Here is an 11,619-nt window from a genome sequence, read left to right as displayed (position 1 = left end):
GAGAAGCCAGAGCTATAAGCGAGTTAGGCCCTCCCTGTATCCCAACCTGGGAAGCAGTGTCCTCCTGATGTTGGCCTCTAGTACCCTCGCTGTAGGAGTCAAGTCACTGGGGTTCCTGCTCGACCCCTCACCAAAAGGCTCCTTAAAGCAATGCCACACTAAATCTGTAGGGGGCACCTGCCCTCCATGAGGACGCCTGGGAGGCTCCTGCTGTCCATAGCAAACCTCATGCATCTTAACAGGCTGCTCCTGTAGCCTCAGTATCTCTCTGGCTCTGCCACTCGTCACTCTGTAGTCTTTGCCTTTGAAAGCAAAGTGAATGAATCTGTGATGAGGATCGATGTAGAGTGAGGCATAAAACTAACAGACCCAAGATGGTATATATATGCCCGTCCTTCCAATCAAATCTGTCAGTCCTGGCAAATATGACAAGTATGGCCGAATGCTCTCTCCGACTGCTGCCACAATGGACTCTATCTGACAGACCCTCTGAGATCTGAACACTGCCCCACTGTTAAGATATGCATTATAGAAATCCTCCTGCAGTGGTGTGTAGAACCCCTCAGCTACCCTCTCATCTCTCCTCGGAGGAAACCAGACCTCAAACTCAACAAACCACAGCTGCTGAACCTGCCTAGCTGTAGCGGCCCTCAAGTCGAGGTGAACCACTAGAGGCGGACCCTATGGTCTAGGTGGAGGACGTGATCCCCTCCGCTGTGTCCTCGGCCTCAGTGAGACTGGTACATGGGTCCGTCTAGAGCGGCGAAGCTAGGGCACCGGCTCAGTCTCCTGACCCTCCTGAGTCTCCTAGGCTGGCTGAGGCTCTGCTGGTGGGGGCTGCTGCTGTGCTGACGGACCCTCCTTAATGGCAACCCGTCATCCTACAAACGTGGCAGTCCCAGCTGGACTACCATGACGACGCTCAACCTCCTCAATCGTAGCTCTGACTGTGGGTGAAACTGGCTGATCTGCAATGACAACTCCGCTACGGGTACCACCTCTCTTGGCACGCTCTGCGGCCTCTGCAACAGCTACTGCTCTCGCTTCTCTGCGTTGGGGTACTTCCACTTCTTGGATGTTACCTGCTTGGTTGACTTGCCCTTAGATCCGGCTGGCTGGCGAGGCGGGGGCCTCCAATCATCATCACCTGGGCTACCACCAACGTTCTTGGTGCGAGCCATCTGAACTGACAAGATGGTGAACTACCGCTGATGAAGATCAACTGTCAAACTGCCGCTTTCGAGGCTTGGCCTCGATCCTTACTCGCGAGCTTGGCTCCGAGTTGACTGCCAACTGCCAGACGAAACACAACGGAACCGACTCGCTGCACGATAGAATAGATGGATATACAAATAAATACCATATGTCTAATAGATGCGAAATCCTAATAGAGAAAGCAATGTAGATGCAAACTTAAATCGAGTGGCTTTCTACCTGACGATCAGTGATCCGAGAAGAGATAAGATGTCACATGGGGGATCTCGGAACCGGCTAGGGTTAGGTCAAACGCCCTGAATGCAATGGGGAATCAGTGCATTGAGAATTTGATCTAGGTCACAATTGGAGATCAAGATTGAAAAATAAAACTTGCCTTACCAATCAAGGGGATGGTAGGGCTAGGGCACTCGGCGTGAAGACCGGTAGCCTTGGCAACGGTGGAGCGGCGAGCTTGGGCGCGAGGAGGCTGGAGCACAGCGGTGCTGCAGAGGCGCGGGTGAGCAATGGATGGGCCGTGGTTGGCGTGGTGGCGCACGAGCTGCGGTGGTGCGGCGAGGTAGGGGCACGGAGGCACGCGGGAAGCAGGAGCACTGTGGCGTGGGCGCGAGGTGGCCGGCGCAGGGTCGCGGTGGCACGTGGCTAGGCTACAGCGGCGTGCCTTGGCGGCGGTTTGGGCTAGGTCACGGTGGGATGAGGTCGAACAGGGGTATGGCTTGCGGTGGTATGGTTAAATATCCCCCAAAACGTGATAGAAAAGGAAACGGAGAAAAGAGTCCTAAAGCCGCGCGAGATCCACTGACCGGACGCTCTGGTGGTAGCGACCGGACGCTACCACCCAGCGTTCGGTCGATTCCAGAGAGGTCCAAATCCTCTAGAATCGGGACCGGACGCGTCCGGTGATCCATGACCGGACGCAGGCAGGGTCCAGTCAGTACAACTTGGTCTTCCTCTGATCGACCGGACGCTAAACCCTTCCTGACCGGACGCACAGACGCAGCGTCCGGTCACTCCTTCATCAGCAGTTCACCTCCTATGAACTGACCGAACGCTGGACAGCAGCGTCCGGTGCAGCGTCCGGTGCACCTTTTCCAGCAAACCTTCAACCTTCCTTCGCGCTGCCTATTCCCAATCAAGTCCCAACTTGAATAAGATCCAAATAAACACTAATTGGGACTGATGTGAGTGACCTCTCTCAAACCCTCATATTTTTCAAAATATTTTGCCTTAGGCTATAATTCTTGTTAAGAAAATAGGCAACAAAAGGGCAATTGGAACAAAACGACAAAACAACATTCAGGCATATGCAATACTTGTAAGTAAATCTAGTTGCTTGTCAAGTTTGATCCAAGGTTAAGCTTCTTCATACGCTTTTCAGCGGTTATCTTAACCATGTTAGACAAGCCCTATGTGCATTGCCACAAATTAAACATGTTGTATATTACAATGAATGCAAGGGACAACACAAGCTCAATTTTTTGTGAAGTTACTAAAATCAAGTACATTGAGCTCATTTCGCAATCTACAAAATGTAGCCTCATCTAGCGGTTTAGTAAAGATATCCGCTAATTGATCTTTGGATCTTACAGCTTCTAGTGATATATCATTTTTAGCTACATGATCTCTTAGAAAGTGATGGCGGATATCTATATGCTTGGTGCGTGAGTGTTGAACTGGATTATTTGCAAGTTTTACCGCACTTTCATTATCGCACAAAAGAGGTACTTTCTCTAGAACTACTCCATAGTCTAGTAAAGTTTGTTTTATGTATAATATTTGTGCACAACAAGCACCCGCGGCAATGTATTCCGCTTCGGCGGTGGACAAAGCTACACTATTTTATTTCTTGGAGGACCAAGACACAAGTGATCTACCAAGCAAATGGCACCCTCCGGATGTGCTCTTTCTATCAACTTTGCATCCGGCGTAGTCCGAATCGGAATAGCCAATTAATTCAAATAAAGCTCCTTTGGGATACCAAAGGCCAATGCTTGGTGTGTGCTTAAGATACCTAAGGATTCTTTTTATGGCAATTAAATGTGTTTCCTTAGGACTAGCTTGAAATCTAGCACACATACACACACTAAACATGATGTTGGGCCTAGATGCGGTTAAATATAACAAGCTACCAATCATAGAACGATAGAGAGTTTGATCAACCGAGTTACCTCCCTCATCTAGGTCGAGATGTCCATTGGTAGGCATTGGGGTCTTGATTGGCTTACATTCATCCATCTTGAATCTCTTGAGAAGATCTTTTGTGTATTTCTCTTGAGAGATGAAGATGCCTTCTTTCATTTGCTTGACTTGAAAACCAAGAAAGAATGTAAGCTCACCAATCATTGACATCTCAAACTCCTTAGACATCAATTCACCAAATTCTTTGCATGAGTCTTCATTTGATGATCCAAAGATGATATCATCAACATATACTTGACAAATGAAGATATGCCCATCAAGCTTCTTGGTGAATAGTGTGGTGTCGACCTTCCCAATGGTGAAGCCCTTCTCAATAAGGAAATCCCGAAGGCGCTCATACCAAGCTCTTGGGGCTTGCTTAAGCCCATATAGTGCCTTGGATAACCTATAAATATGATTAGGATATCTAGGGTCTTCAAACCCGGGAGGTTGATCAACATAGACTAGTTCATTAATAAAGCCATTTAAGAATGCACTTTTCACATCCATTTGATATAGTTTCATTTCATGATGTGATGCATATGCAAGAAGGATACGGATGGCTTCCAATCTTGCAACCGGTGCAAAGGTTTCTCCAAAATCCAAACCTTCAACTTGAGAGAACCCCTTTGCAACTAGTCTTGCCTTGTTCCTCACAACAACACATTGATCATCTTGCTTGTTGCGGAACACCCACTTTGTTCCAATGACTCTTGCACCTTTTGGTCGCTCTTCAAGATTCCAAACTTCATTGTGAGTGAAGTTGTTCAACTCTTCATGCATGGCATTGATCCAATCCGGATCTTTAAGAGCTTCTTCTACCTTGGTAGGCTCATAGCAAGAGACAAAAGAGTGATGAGCAATAAATGAAGTAAGTTTTTAAGATCGAGTCATCACCCCCTTTGTTGGACTCCCTATGATGAGATCTTGTGGATGATCTTGTAGGAGAGGTGTATTTCTTCTATTGACCACTTGAGGAGGAGGTTGTGGAGCATCAACATCTTGTGCTTGTACCACCATTTGCTCATGGGAGATATGAGTATCTTTATTTTCTACTCTCCCATCTTTTTCACCGTCTTGTGGTACATTTGATGAAGAAGGTTGGTTAATGACTTGTACATCATCTTCATTATCTTTTGGCTTGATGTCTCCCACCGGAATATTCTTCATAGCCTCCCTCAATGGTTCATCACCTACATCATCAAGATTCTCATGTGCTCCTTGGGAGCCGTTAGATTCATCAAATTCCACATTATATGTTTCTTCAACCAAGCCGGTGGCATGATTAAATACTCTATATGCTTTGGACTTCAATGAGTAACCAACAAGAAAACCTATATCACAACGCCTTTGAAACTTCCCTAGGTGTTGCTGCTTCTTGTAGATGTAACACTTGCAACCAAACACCCTAAAGAAGGAGACGTCCGGCTTCTTCCTCTCAACTACACCATTTTGTTGAGGAGTATAGGTTGCGGAGACTTCATGTTTGATTCCAACTTCATCACAATAAGCTTCTATGTTTGTGTTGTCAAACTCTTTGCCATTGTCACTTCTTATCTTCTTGAGCTTCACTTCAAATTCATTTTGAGCTCTCTTGGCAAACTTTTTGAAACAAGATGCAACTTTAGATTTGTCATGAAGGAAGAACACCCATGTATACCTTGAATAGTCATCCACAATCACAAGACAATAGAGATTTCCTCCCAAACTCTTGTATGTTGTTGGTCCAAATAAATCCATGTGTAGGAGTTCTAGCACTCTTGTGGTTGACATGAAAGCTTTGGTTGGATGAGTGTTTGCAACTTGCTTGCCGGCTTGACATGCACTACAAAGCTTGTCCTTCTCAAACTTCACATCCTTCAATCCTCTCACCAAATCATTCTTCATAAGCTTCTTGAGTGATTTCATCCCAACATGAGCAAGTCTTCTATGCCATAGCCACCCAAGTGTTGTTTTGGTGAATAGGCAAGTCTTCAAGTTTGCATCTTTGGAGGTAAAGTCAACTAGATATAAGTTGTTGTATCTAAATCCATTGAATATCACTTGATTGTCATCTACCTTAGATACAACCACCTCCTTCTCAGTGAACAAGCATTGAAAGCCAAGATCACACAATTGCCCAACGGATAGCAAATTGAAGCTCAATAAAGCAACATAGAGCATATTGGAGATAGAATGATCATTTGATATTGCCACTTTGCCCAATCCTTTGACCTTGCCCTTTGAATTATCTCCAAATGTTATTTTCTCTTCTCCATCTACCTCTTCATCTAGTGAGGTGAACATACGAGGATCACCGGTCATATGTTGAGTGCAACCACTATCAATAACCCAATGACTTCCACCGGTCTTGTAGTTCACCTACACACAAGAGATTCAAGCTTTAGGGATCCAAACTTGTTGAGGGCCCTTCACCTTCTCAACAAGTGACTTAGCCACCCAAATCTTCTTAGGCCTACTCTTATTAGGGGGTCCTAAGAATATGACTTTCATCTTTCCACTAGAATCTTTTCTAAGCATGTAGTGAGCATTGAAAGCAAAGGGTCTAGCATGCTTGGGCAAGGGTTGTGGTAGTGGAGTTTGACACTCATGAGCAAAGTGGCCTTCTTGTCCACATTCAAAACATCTCTTTGGCTTTGGCTTTGGCTTTGATTGTTGGTGTTGAGCTTGAGCCTTCTTCTCTACACTTGCCATATATCCAATACCACTTCTATCCATCTTCATGACGGTATTCATGAGTAGCTCACTTTGGAGATGCTTGCCCCTAGCAAACTTGCTCAATCCCACCTTTAGATGCTCTTTCTCCATTTTGAGCTTCTTGTTCTCTTCCTTGAGAATATCATTGTTCTTCTCTTCCTTGAGTTTCTTGTTTTCTTCTTTGAGCTTCTCATTCTCAAGGATCAACTCTTTATCATGATCAAGAGTTTCTAGCACAATGGTGTTATGACTTTTCATCTCTTCAAGATCTTTCATGAGCTTCTCATTGTCACTCTTGAGCTTGACATACTCATCATAGTCATTGCACTCAACCACTTGCTTGCCTTTGCTACTAGATCCATGCTCAATGCTTTCATCAATTAAATCATCACATGAGGTAGCTATATCAATCTTAACAACATGGTTAGTAGCATCATGTGGCTCATTTGGTAAGAATTCTTGTGCAATAATAAGGGTATCATAATTGATCTTTAGAGTTGTATATTCATCTTTTAGCTTGTTGTGACTAGTGACAAGCTCATTGTGCACCCACTCAAGTTTATCATTTTTATCTTTAAGCTCTTTCTTAGAAGATTTGAGCTCCTTGAGTTTGGATGATAGAGAATCATTTGTTTCTTTGAGCTCATCATTAGCCTTTTCTAATGTATCACACTTAGCTAAGAGTGAATCATTTTTAGCATCAAGTTTTTTTATTTGTAGCTCTACTCTTTCTAATGATCTTAGTATATTTTCTTAGTATTTTGACAAGATCATCATATGTAGGTGAGTCATCATCATCGCTATCGCTATCATTATCGCTAGCATGTTCATCATCACTACTATCATCACTCTTAGTTACCTTGCGTTCACCTTTGGCCATAAGGCATAGGTGTGTAGAGGATGATGGCAATGATGGCGGTGAAGATGCAAGATCAATTGCAATGGCGGCCACCTTTTCATCGTCACTATCATCATCGGATGATCCACTTGATGAATCAATGTCCGTGAGCCAATCACCGACAATATAGGCCTTGCCACTCTTCTTCTTCTTCTTATAGAACTCCCTCCTTTTGCCATCTCTCTTCTTGTAGGGCTTGTTCTTTTTCTTTTCATCTTCATCGCTTGAATCATCTTTCTTGCCCTTGTTCTTGAACTTGTCTTTCTTGGGCTTTGTGCATTGATGAGCTAGGTGGCCAAGTTCGCCACAATTGTAGCAATCCATCTCGGAGATTGGCTTTCTTCTTGAGCTAGTGAAGAACTTCTTCTTGCCATCAAACTTGATGCCACTCTTGTTTAGCCTTTTTAGCATCTTGGTGGTCTTCTTCACCATGAGGGCAAGGCTTTCTTCATCATCTTCATCACTTGAGCTCTCATACTCAAGTCTTGCTTTGCCCTTATCTTGGCTAGCTTTGAATGCTAAGTCCTTCTCTTTCTTCTTTGTAGAGGATGAGCCATCTTGTGGTGTGATGTGCATGTACATCTCATGAGCATTGATCTTTCCCAAGATTTGTGTCGGTGTAGCGGCGAAAAGATCACCTTGATGTAGCACGGTCACAATGTGCCCATATTTGTCAATGGGGAGGACACTCAAGATTTTTCTCACAACGTCGGATGGTGACATTTGAGTAAGTCCAAGCCCATTGACTTCCTCTACAAGAACATTTAATCGAGAATACATCTCATTAGCACTTTCTTTGGGAAACATCTCAAAAGAATTTAGCTTTTTAATTACAAGATGATAGCGTTCCTCACACTCACTCTTGGTTCCCTCATAGAGCGCATAAACGTCCGACCATAGTGCATGTGCGTCTTTGTGGTTCCTTACACGATTGAACACATCTTTGCAAAGGCCTCTAAAGATTGTGTTGCGAGCCTTTGCATTCCATTTTTCATAGTTCACTTCATCGCCTTGAAGTTGTGCGGCATTCTTAGGTGTTGGGAACCCTTGAGAGGCGGCTCTAAGTATTCCAACGTCTAGAGCTTCTAAGTACGCTTCCATGCGGATTTTCCAATATAGAAAATCATCTCCCTCAAAGATAGGAGGAGGTCCATCCCCGTGAGACATCGTGCTCTAAGCGATTAAGCTTAAAAATGTGAGCACGAGGCTCTGATACCAATTGAAAGGATCAAGATGCCCAAGAGGGGGGGGGTGAATTGGGCTAATTCGAAATTCTCTTGCAATAAACAAATCCTACGGATAGCCCAATTAACCCCTTGTGCCTAGAAAAGTGTTTCTATTAAACTAATGCACAAAGAACTCACAACCTATGTTCCAAACTTACTCTAGCAAGCAATTCTATGAATGTAAAACAAGTATTGAATTGCTCAAAGTAAATACTCAAGGTAAGTGCTTAAAGTAAATAGAGAGAGAAAGGAACGCGGCGATGTTTTGCCGAGGTATCAGAGAGTCGCCACTCCCCACTAGTCCTCGTTGGAGCACCCGCGCAAGGGTGTAGCTCCCCCTTGATCCGTGCAAGGATCAAGTGCTCTCTATGGGTTGATTCTTCGACACTCTGTCGCGGCGAATCACCCAAAGCCGCTCACAACTTGAGTTGGGTCACCCACAAGCTCCGCCGGGTGAACACCGAACTCCCAATCACCACCAAGCCGTCTAGGTGATGGCGATCACCAAGAATAACAAGCACGAACTCTCACTTGACCACTCGAAGCCTAATGAGAAGATGGATGCACACTTTGCTACTCTTGATTTGCTAGTGAGGCTACTCTCTTGGATTCTCAAATCACAAACACCTCACTAGGACCTTGCTCTTCTTGGCACTCACAAACGTGTTTCTCAGCTGTTCGAATGAGCAAAAGTTACTCCACTCACGAGTGGAGCTTCTATTTATAAGGCAGCCTAAAAAACGAACTGTTATGAGCTTCTGCGGGATGACCGGACGCTCCGATCGTTTTGACCGGATGCTCTGGTCAGTTCAACCCGCAAACAGTTTTCAAGTGATGACCGGACGCTGTCAGGGTCCGATCAGTACCGACCGGACGCGTCCGGTCGCTCTTGGATGCTTACTATAAACGACCGGATGCTGGATACTCAGGGTCCGGTCACCACTGACCGGACGCGTCCGGTCACTCTTTCCCAAGTCTGGACCCTTACTGGAGTCGACCGGACGCTAGTCCTCAGCGTCCAGTCACACGACCTTCCAGCGTCCGGTCACACCAGACTTGTTCTTCACGGTCAAATGAACTGACTGGACCCTGCGGCCAGTGTCCGGTCGCACCAGAGCTAGCGTCCGGTCAGTGTTTGACCCTCCATTCACTTCCAACTTTCAAACATATGTGAATAAAGTTTGCTCCAAAGGATCTTAGGCATTCATAGGAGCTACCTAGAGCTAGTTTTAACAAGTGTGCACCACACCTAACTCACTAGACTAAACTAGGTCAAGCTACCTATTCATACCCCCCTTAATAGTATGGTCAAAAGAAAAACAAAGTCCTAAACTACTCTAAGTGTCTCTCCAACTCCAATCGACACTTAGAACTAGTTATCCTTAACCTTGTCGTCCATCCTTTAAAAACTGAAACGATTTCCATCGTAGGGGCATGACAACCTCGATTGCCCAATCGATCTCCATTACCATGACCTAACTTAATTGCCTCTACAAAACACACGTTAGTCATAGTAATCTTGTATTGACATTAATCACCGAAATCTAACTAGGGGCCTAGATGCTTTCATTGGGGCACAGAGGTGCTAGCCTAGTCCCTTGAGGAGCAATGCGCTCTCGAGGGAGAGCTTGACTAGATTTGCAACATCACATAGGTGGTTGTCTGCTAGGTGTTTGGGTCAGGACCGAGTACCAGTACGCCCGCCGTCTAGCTAGCGGAGGTCCTAATTGAAGTTTGGGCGCTCATCTCTGATGGCATGTTCTACGGGACATCGGGGGTGCTAACCTTGGTGGTAACCCATCACCCCAATCTAGATTTCATGGCCATCTACAGAGGATACGCTGATGGGTGGAGCATAGATGAAGTCCATGCACTAGGGGAGAGTTTGGTGCCACATGCATAGAAGGTTGCAGAGTAGGTCACCACGTAGTGGGTGATGGAGGCTCGCCATTCAACCGTGGCTGAAGATGTGCGCTAGGAAGATGTCGTCCAGCCTATGGAGGGAGCAGTGGCTAGGTCAGAGGCAAGCGTCATCCCAACCATAGCTGAGCCAAATGCCGTCCTGACCGTAGCTGAGCTGCCTTCGTCCTCGTCAACCGTACTGTCAGCCGATGCCGCCGAGGGGGGGTCATAATAGAATTAGAGTACAAATAGTCAGTTTATGTAAAAGATGAGTTTATCGGGAAGCCCCCATGTGAACAATTTTACATTCATGAATATTTTAAGTTTGTTTTGTGATGAAATCACTCGTGAGGGGAAGCTTGTCCCGTCTACCCTTGTTTTTACCCTTGCGTAGCTTTGTTTTTTGTCCTTTCTTTTTTGCACCTGCCCGTTGACCCATAGGTTGAAACCTTAAGAACCCAGGTGTAGCTCGTGAGGCTCAACTGCTCATAACCATAGGTCATGGTGGGGTGTGATCGGTCAGGAGGTTAAAGCGCAAGTTACATAGGGTAATCAAAGGAACGAAATGCCCTTTTGTTTGGGCGACGCCCTTTTGTTTGGGTGAAAAGTTTTACTACATGATTGTAAAAAAGGAGGGTGGTATCGCACCCTCATGGAGCCCTCAAACATCCTAGGCCAAGAGTGCTCAGGCTGGGGTGTTGTAGGAGCAAATGTTGAATGGAAAGAAATGGTAAGACCGAGCTTTAGGGGAAGAAATGACATAACTGTTCGATGTTCCATGTGTTGGTGAGATCATTGCCATTATCATCCTTTAGTCAATAGGCACCTAATCAGACCACTTCGGCCACTGCATATGGTCCTTCCCATGGTTGAGAGAGCTTAGGTTTGTCCTTGGTTGACTGGGTCCCCCTGAATATGAGATCATTGACCTTGAGGATCCTCCCCCTGATTTTTCTTTCATGGTACCTGCTGAGAGTTTGGTGGTAACAAGCAAAGTGGATGATGGTCATCTCACAAGACTCCTCAAGCAGGTCGACTATGTCTTGCTGAGCCTCTATGGCTCAGTCTTGGTCGAAGACCTTTACTCTTGGGGCGACGTGATTAAGGTCGAAGGGCAACACTGCTTTGGATCCGTATGTGAGGAAGAAAGGGGTGAACCCTATGGACCAGTTTGGGATCATTCTTAGGCTCTAGAGGAGTGTCGGGACCTCTGCAACCCATTGCCTGGCATACTTTTTGAGTCAGTCGAAGATGCAGGGCTTGAGTCCTTAGAGGACCATGTCATTGGCCTGCTCGACCTGACCGTTAGTACATAGGTGTCCGACCAAGGACCAATCGACCCTGATGCCGTATCCATCACAGAAGTCTAGGAACTTCTTCCTGGTGAAGTTTGTCCCATGGTCGGTGATGATACAGTTAGGAACACCAAACTGATAGATGATGTCGAGGAAGAACTTGACTGCCTCTTTTGAGCGGATATTGGTGATGGGCTTCGCCTCTATC

Source organism: Miscanthus floridulus, chromosome 6 (assembly GCF_019320115.1).
Source record: "Miscanthus floridulus cultivar M001 chromosome 6, ASM1932011v1, whole genome shotgun sequence".
NCBI classification, from domain to species: Eukaryota; Viridiplantae; Streptophyta; class Magnoliopsida; order Poales; family Poaceae; genus Miscanthus; species Miscanthus floridulus.
The sequence above is the reverse complement of the archived record's forward strand: the minus strand, read 5'-3'. Positions refer to the sequence as shown.